Here is a 9,222-nt window from a genome sequence, read left to right on the forward strand (position 1 = left end):
TGTCGTGAGCACGGCATATCGTTGCATAGCAGCAAGAAAGCCGGAGCTCTTAAAATTGTGCTGAGGCAAACCCCCGAGCACGGGCAGTCGCTACGACTTCCTGGGGTCTCGGAGGAAATTGCCTGGGGGTCCTTGAGCCCGGCTGGCCACTGCTGAGCGGTGGCTGCCTGGAGCTCTCGGAGGACCGTGGCCGCGGCACCGGACACGCTGCCGAGCAGTGCTGACCGGAGCTCTGAGGAGAGAGCCTGCCGCGAGCCGTGAGCTCGAGCGATCGCGTTGCAAAGCACTGCCCGCTCTGGAGTTGTGAGTGCAGATCGGGGAAGGATCTGCGAGGTCCCGAGCACGGAAAGCCGTTGCCAAGCAACGCCCAAAGCCGGAACTCCGAGAGGGACCTGAGTACAGTGTCCTGACCACCGAACCGGAGAGCCTGGCCAGCCCGAGACGGAGCTCTGAGAGAGGACACTGCTTCTGTGACACCGAGGTTCGTAACCCCCTGGTCTAAAAATGGGGCAAACTCACTCTGCCCACGACAGAGATCTCTATAAGCAACTAAAGCATTTATTAAGTTTTATGCCAAGTCAATTACTGAAACAGGAGTTAAAAAATCTCTTAGAATGGACTTTAATTAATGTTCCAAATGCTGACCGTTCAGCCGTCTTTACCTGAGATTTTTGGGACACAGTTGGAGTTAAACTTTTTAATAGCATATCTCGGCGGGATATGGCTGCCGCGGAGTTGGTCCCAGCTTGCAGAGCCCTGGTCGAGCTTTTTGCCGCACGGGAGATGCAGGCAGCAGCTGCCTCACCGAGCTCTGTCCCCGCTCCGGGTCCAGTACAAGACACGACCCCCCTCCCCCCATTGGAATCCGCGGACCCTTGCTCGCAGTGCCGCTCGCCCCTGCCGCCCCTCCCCTCTCCCTCGTTGTCCCGACACCCATCCCCCCAGCCCCAGCCCCCGCGTTGGAATCCGCGACCCCCACGCCTGCGGTGCTGCTCACCACTTCCGCCCCTACCCCCTCCCCCGTGGTGCCGACACCCATCCTCCCGAACCCAGCCCCCCCACCGCATCCCGCAGCCCCTTCCGCGGCCCCTCCCGCCGTCCCCGCCCTTGCTATCCCGTTGGTTCCTGCTGCCGCTGTCCCCGCCCCTGGTTTCGCACTCCTCGCGGCCCCGCCCCCCCATCCCGCCTCTGCAAACCCGCCCGCCAGCGTCGCCGCAGCCCCGCCCCCCCCAGCCCGCGCGGGAGCCGCTCTCCCCGCGGCGCTCGCGAGTGCGGCCGCTCCCCTCATCCCTCCCACCCCCACCGCCGGCCCAAGCCGCGTCCGCGTCCATTGCTGCCACCCCGCCGTCCCCAGCGGCCCGTCTGCGCCGTTTACCACGCCCCGACTTGCCCACGGGCCCCGCGGCTCGGCCGGTGTCCGCGGGATAACCTGCCCCTGTCGGCGTTTCGGCGCGACCGCCCGGTCCCGGCATGGGACCATTTACGCTGGGACCGGGACGTTCCAGCCCCCCAGGCCACCCCGTGCCGGCGCCGCGCCGCTTGGACAGGTGGCCGCAGCCTTTCCGGCCCCTGCCCGCCGGTGTGGCAGCCATTCCAGCCCAGCTTGCGAGCTCCCAGCAGCTGCGCGGCGCGGGGGAGCCGCTGCCCCCGGCGCAGCGGGCTCCCGCCGCCCCCGCGCCGTTTGCCTTTTCTCTCGCCACGTCGGAATCACCTTCTGCTGCCGACGCTGCCCCGCCACCACCCGTGGTCGCTCCCCTGCCGCCGCCGCTCGCCGCCGTGGCCTCGGGCCCAGATGCGCCTCCGCCGCGGCACCCTCCCGCCTCTCAGTTGTTAGATGCCGCGGCTCCGCCGCCTCCTGCGACCGCGGACGTTCCTTCGCTCCCTTCCGCGAGTGCAGCCGTGGCCCCGGCTCCCGCTTCTGCGGCCCCCCAACCTTCCGCGGTCCCCAGCCTGCCCGCCTCGCAGAACGCCATTGCCAATCCCCATGCTCTCATAGCGACGCAGACCACGCATGCCCCGCATCAGCCATATCACTCCGCGCCGCCACCGGATCTGCCCACGGCACTACATCAGCGCAATTCTGCACCACCTTGGCTGTATCCCTCCGCCTCCCTCCCTCTGCTGTACCCTGGGGACGCGGGCACGGCCGCATAGCTGAGAGATCCCTCCGCAGCGTGTAACCCTGCACAACCGATGCCGAATGTGCCTCCGCTGCCACATCCTGCACCTCTGCCCCCTGCTTCCCTGCCTCCGCCGCATCCCGCAGCCGACCAAAGCAACACCGAACTACGTCCGCATCTCCTCGAACACCACACCGCGTTCTCGCCCTCCACTCTCCCAGCACCGAATGGGACTACTTTGTATCGTGATTCGCCCGCACAGCCAAATCCCTGCACACAACCCGTGCAACGAGAAGGGTGTGTGGTAGATAGGGACAGGCGGTCGGAAGATCTCGCGATGTAACGGGAAGGCAGGACCCCTGTTCCCCTTAGATAAGAAATTTTCATAGGAATGTAGCCTCTCTAAACTGAGTGCCAGTAACTTTCCATTCCACACCCAGTAACTTTCCACTCCTTACTAACCATAGATGGTAAAGACAGACCCCCTCTGACGTAGAAAATCCCCTAGATTATAAAACCCCACGAGATGAGATAATAAAGGCCTTTTGACCGTCCACCACATTGGTGTCTGCGTGCTTCATTGGCCCGAGCGACCCTGGAGAGTTTGGGTCGCCGTGCTGTTTCCTTAGAACCAGGTCGCCTATCCTTGTATCAGAAGGCAACAACGGTGGAATATTACAGCTTCTTTAATAAATATAGGACAGCCAGAGAAGTATTTTGCCCCTGCAAATGTCAAACCTCAGTTTGTGGACAGGCTTCAGGCCGCATTAGATTCCTCTTCATTACCCTCAGAGGTGAAGGGTCCCGTGCTGGCAGACTGCCTACACCAGCAATGCAACTCAGCCACCAAGGACATTTTAAGGTCACTGCCACCTGGGTCTAATATAGCAGCCATGATCAGACACGTTGCAAAGGAGGAGCACCTAGCTCCCATCCAAGCAGGAGTTCACACTGCAATAAGCAGTGTGATGGCATGCCTTAAGTGTGGCCAGGCAGGCCACTTGGCAGTAAACTGCCTCCAGCCAAGGCGCCTATCAGCAGCTGCTCCACCTCGCCAAGGGGGATTTAGGGGACCGTGCTGGGCATGTGAAAGGAAGGGGCATCTAGCTAAGGAATGCAGATCCAGGCTTCAGGGAAACGGGAAAGGGAGGGGGCAGCCGGGCCGTACCCAGCCTCCTCCCACCTGAAATATGCAGCAGCCCAGCTACAGCAACCCCCAGTGGGGCAGGGGACCCTCATACCCCATGCCCCCACAGGGAGCAGTCAATTTTGCATCCCCACCTACACTGCAATGGCAGAGTTATGCAGCACCCTCAGTACCCTCGCACCCCCCACCGCCACAAGCCGCGCCGGTGGTAAAGGGCCAGCAGGAGACGCCCCAGAGTGGGACCCCTGGGTGGCCTTGGCCATGAAAATAGGGAAGGAACCCCTGATGGTGTGGAGGACATGCCGCCTTTATGGCAGTCAGGATCCCCACGTCATAGGGTTTCAGTTCTGGGTGGCCACGGGATCAGATTGCACGATTTTCCCCCAAGCACATTGGCCTGGACATTGGCAATTCAAAGAAGTCCCTCCAGTGAACCGAGTGGGAGGGCAGTCCCGGGCATGGAAAAGCACCCAGCTGGTGGCTATAACACTTCATACGAAAAAGGGACCAGAACAGACAGTCGCGATTTATCCCTACATCCTGCAAAATTCTCCACCCCTGTTAGGAAGGGACGTTCTTTCCATGCTAGGATTCCGGATTACAAATTTATCCTGAGGGCCACTGCCGTACACCCTCCGCTGCCAATCAAATTGACCTGGAAATCATCAGACCCCGTATGGGTCGAGCAGTGGCCCCTGACAGAGCCTCGAGCGGCAGCCTTGCTGGAACTGGTCGACCACGAACTGCAAAAAGGGTCACATAGAACCCTCCACCAGCCTATGGAATACCCCTGTATTCGTGATCCCCAAAAGGTCTGGAGAAGGCTATCGTCTCATCCACGACCTGAGAGAAGTAAACAAGGCGATCCAACCCATGGGTCCAGTCCAGACACTGCTACCCACGAACTCAGCCATTCCCGCAGGGCAGCCGTGCGCAGTGCTGGACATCAAGGACTGTTTCTTTTCAATAGCCCTGCACCCTGAAGACAGAGAACGATTCGCCCGCTGCACTAGGTTAGCTGTGCAGCTGCCGTCTTCTGTCTAGGCGAATCCTCTTTCCCCGGGCGCTTTCCCGGGTTTTGGCACCAGATGTAGCCTTCTGATACAAGGCTGGCGACCTGGTTTGGAGGAACAGCACGGCGACTTACTCTCTAGGGTCGCTCGGGCCTATGAAATACGCAGACACTAATGTGATGGACGGTCAAAAGGCTTTTATTATCTCTTCTCGTGGGATTTTATAATCTAGGGGTTTTCTACATCATAAGGGGTCTGTCTTTACTATCTATGGTTAGTAAGGGGTGGAAAGTTACTGGCATCTGGTTTAGGGGGCTGCATTCCTATGTTAATTTTCTTATCTAAGGGGACAGAAGCCCTGCCTTCCCATAACATCGCGAAATCTTCCGAACGCCTGACCCTATCTACCACACCGTGGCGTTCTGAAACGGCGAGCGGCCCAACCTCCGCTTCCAATGGAGAGTATTACCACAAGGTCCAGTAGACAGCCCTGTCATATCCCAAATCACAGTGGACAAAGCACTGATGCCAGTTCGACACTCCCATCCCAATGCAACCATCATTCAGTACATGGACGACATCCTAGTCGCTGCACCATCAGCAAGCCAAGTAGATCACCTGGTGTCCACAATCACAGAAACCCTTCAGGCCAACGGCTTCGAGATCGCGAGCGCAAAGTTCAAGAGAGGACCCTGCGTGACCTTCCTGGGAGTGGGGATCACAAGCTCCTACGTGACACCCCCCAAAGTGAAGGTCAGTCAAGACAACAAAACACTCCACGACGTGCAACGCCTGGTGGGATCGCTGCAGTGGCTTTGCAACATCGTCCTGATTCCTCCCGAGGTCATGGACCCTCTATATGACCTCCTGAAAGGAAAGCACCCCTGGGAACCCAAGGAGCTGACGCCGCAAGCAACGAGCTCCCTCGACTTCATCGAAAGCCAGATGTCCACTGGCACACTTGCCAGGTGGAACCCAGCTGTGCCACTGGACCTGTACGTCCACTTTACACCGAAGGAGGGAGCGGGAGCACTGGCTCAAGGACCTTCTGAAAAGGCCCGACCGATCCAATGGGTAGTCCTCGGAAGACCTGCCCATGCTTTTTCCCCGGGAATCGAGTGCATCGCTAACCTCATCATGAAAGGCAGGAAACTCGCCTTGAAACACCTAGGGACTGAGCCAACAAGCATCCACCTTCCGTTCTGCAAGCAGCCGACCACAGAGTCAGCCACAATATCGGAGTACCTAGCCCTTGCTCTCACCGGCTTCGGAGGAGAAATCTCCTATTCTGCCAGGCCACCCTGGACTAAGCTGCTGACCATTGTCGACATGGACATGCCACCAAAGGTCAACGACCGACCGCAGCCAGGACCAACGATCTTTACAGACGCTTCCTCCACGACTTCAACCGCAGCAGCAGTGTGGCAGGCAGGAGAGCAATGGCATTGCATCAAAGCTTGTGACCCCACACTGTCAGTGCAACAGCTGGAGGCAGCAGCAGTGGTCTTGGCGTGCGGACTCTTCCAAGAAGAACACCTCAACATAGTAACTGACTCTATATTCATGGCAAGGCTTTGCCTAGCCATGGCAGGACCAGGAGTGTCAACATCAGCAGCAGCCCTAATGCTGGAAGAAGCACTCTCCTCGCGACTGGGCACCGTGTCAGTCATTCACATCAACAGCCATGACCCAGTCAAAGGTTACCTCCAGATCGGCAACGACAAAGCGGATGTCGCAGCAAAAGGCATATGGATGTTGCAGGAAGCTCGTCAGCTGCACGAGTCACTCCACATCGGAGCCAAAGCGCTGGCGAAGAAATGCGGAATCCCGACAGCGGACGCAAAACATGTGGTGGCCACTTGCCCTCATTGCCAGAAGTCACCCCTATGGACCTGTGGGGTCAACCCGAGAGGTCTCAAGCCTTCAGAGATCTGGCAGTCGGACTTCATCTGGTGTCAACTGCTGAAGCCCCGAGCATGGCTTGCAGTGACAGTAGACACTTGTAGCGGAACGATCATAGCCACACAGCACCCCAAAACAAACTCCAAAGCCACAATTCAGCACTGGCTGACAGCCATGGCTTGGCTTGGTATCCCCAAGCAGATCAAAACGGACAATGGGTCCAATTTCACCTCCAAACCAGTGCAAGAATTCCCCTCAAAATGGGGCATCACATTAGTGCAAGGTATCCTGTATAACAGTACCGGGCAGGCCATAGTTGAGAGAGCAAATCAGACCTTGAAAACCAAGATAGAAGTGTTGGCGAAAGCAAAGGGCTTTGCCAGTGCCATTCCCCCAGGAGATCAGGCACGTATGCTGGCAACCGCTTTGCTAGCACTGAATCAATTCCCTAGGAGAGATGAAACAAACAGTCCCGTTCAAAAACACTAGGCCACCCGAACGTAGAGGAGGGCCCGCAGGTGGTAATCAGAAACGAGCTAGGCGAATGGGAATGGGGCTGGAGGTTGATGCTCATGGGGAGAAGGTACCCAGCTGTCAAAAAGGACGGCAAAATCAGGTGGTGTCCACTTAAGTCAATTAAGCCCGACCTTCACAACGAGCAGAATAAGACTGACGAGAATTGCGAGTTTCTGTTTACAGGACATGCACGTGGGACGTCCTCGTGACGAGTACATCCCCATTCCAGAGGAAAGAGACAGACCACCAAGCCACCAGGCAGAGCCCGAGAGACCCGCACGGGTGAGACCCAAGCATCAACGGTGTTTCTGTGTGATTTTGCTGTTGGGGTTTGTTGCCAGAGGGCAAGCCAGCCCAGAACACTACCCCCATCAGCCATTCAGGTGGGTCATGCGACACTTTAGTAGTGACAAGGTGCTCAGGGAAATCACCACACCGAACACCCCATCCTTCCTGCTCCGCATCACCGATCTGTTCCCAGGACAACCAAAGGTAGACCCCAATTCCCCACACGCCACACACGTACCTATCCTACTGGTGGCCAGCCTCAAACCCAGGAAAAAGCTACTGCAATCACCCAGGGTGGGGACATTGTGAGCACTGGGGCTGCGAAACCATAGTTACAGATGCCAGACCGTCGGGGACTGGGTGGGATCCACAAGAGCCCGACAAATTCTTACAGTTCACCTGGGCACCCAGCGGCTGCAAAACACCCGTCTTCCTCCAGGGAAGCATTTATCGAAATTGCCATAAAGTCCCAAAAATTCAGAAATGCACTAGCTATAACATGACGGTCTTGCAGCCAGATCACCCTAGTTGGGCCATAGGCAGAGCGTGGACAGTAGTCCTTCAAGGGTCAAAAGAGAGGGTGAATGTGCGAATTATCAGGCTCCAACCGTCGGCGCCCCGAGCGGTCAGACCAAACAAAGTGATTAAAAGCGTGCCGAAAGGGAGAAACGCAAGCTACCCTAAAACCTTACCCACAGGGGTCAGCAAAGTCCCAACCGGCCATGCGGAAGCCTTTCAGACAGACCGCTCAGCCGGGTCGGACTCAGACCCAATCCTTCGTATGTTAGAAGCTACCTTTGTGTCCCTGAATGAATCCAATCCTAACCTAATCGAATCCTGCTGGCTTTGCTACAATGTCAAACCTCCCTTTAATGAAGGAGTCGCCTTAAACACTCCCTTCAGTTACTCCACAGCCGATGCCCCTCACCAGTGCAGATGGGATAACCCTCGCAAAGGAATCACCCTGAGTCAAGTCACAGGCCAGGGCAGATGCTCTGGCAATGCAACCCTAGCTAGGCGGAGAGGCAACGTCTACACCAAAGTAGTCAAGCCCAACAGGAAAAACAATAAGTGGGTAGTCCCATCCGCACCTGGGATGTGGGTTTGCCAGCGATCTGGAGTGAGTCACTGTGTGTTCCTTGCCAAATTCAATGACTAACGACTTTTGGGTCCAAGTTCTGATTGTTCCTAGGGTCCTGTACCACTCAGACGAAGAAGTGTACCACCTTTTTGAGGAACCCAGCCGGCTCCACAAAAGAGAAATAATAACAGGTGTAACTATCGCAATGCTGCTCGGCCTAGGAGCAGCAGGAACGGCAACGGGTGTCTCAGCCTTAGCGACTCAGCACCAAGGACTGTCCCAGCTGCAAATGACAATCGATGAGGACCTGCAAAGGATCGAGAAATCCATCTCCTTTCTAGAGAAGTCAGTCTCCTCACTCTCGGAAGTGGTCTTGCAGAACAGGCGAGGTCTGGACCTCCTGTTCATGCAGCAAGGAGGCCTGTGTGCCGCCTTGAAAGAGGAGTGCTGCTTCTATGCGGATCACACAAGAGTCGTAAGAGACTCCATGGCGGAACTCCAAAACAGACTGGCTCAGAGACAGAAAGACAGGGAAGCCCAACAGGGTTGGTTCAAGTCCTGGTTCAATCAATCACCATGGCTAACCACTCTGATTTCTACCCTAATAGGTACATTGGCATTGCTGCTTCTAGCAGTTACCTTTGGACCATGCCTGCTGAACAAGCTGGTCTCATTCGTTCAGGCCCACCTAGAACGGACCAACATCCTGTTCATAGGCCGGCGACAATTGCTGTGAATTCAACCAGGGAACGCTGCCAGTCACGAGTCCTAAACTTGTCTGGCAAAAACTTACTCAGGTTTACCAAACCTCTTTCCCTTGTTGAACTACAACCTTATACCTCATTTCAGTGCCTATGTATATGACTACCTCATTCATTTGTGAAAAAGGGGGGGGGGAGATGTGGTAGATAGGGACAGGCGGTCGGAAGATCTCGCGATGTAACGGGAAGGCAGGACCCCTGTTCCCCTTAGATAAGAAATTTTCATAGGAATGTAGCCTCTCTAAACTGAGTGCCAGTAACTTTCCATTCCACACCCAGTAACTTTCCACTCCTTACTAACCATAGATGGTAAAGACAGACCCCCTCTGATGTAGAAACCCCCCTAGATTATAAAACCCCATGAGATGAGATAATAAAGGCCTTTTGACCGTCC

Source organism: Zonotrichia albicollis, chromosome W (genome assembly GCF_047830755.1).
Source record: "Zonotrichia albicollis isolate bZonAlb1 chromosome W, bZonAlb1.hap1, whole genome shotgun sequence".
NCBI classification, from domain to species: Eukaryota; Metazoa; Chordata; class Aves; order Passeriformes; family Passerellidae; genus Zonotrichia; species Zonotrichia albicollis.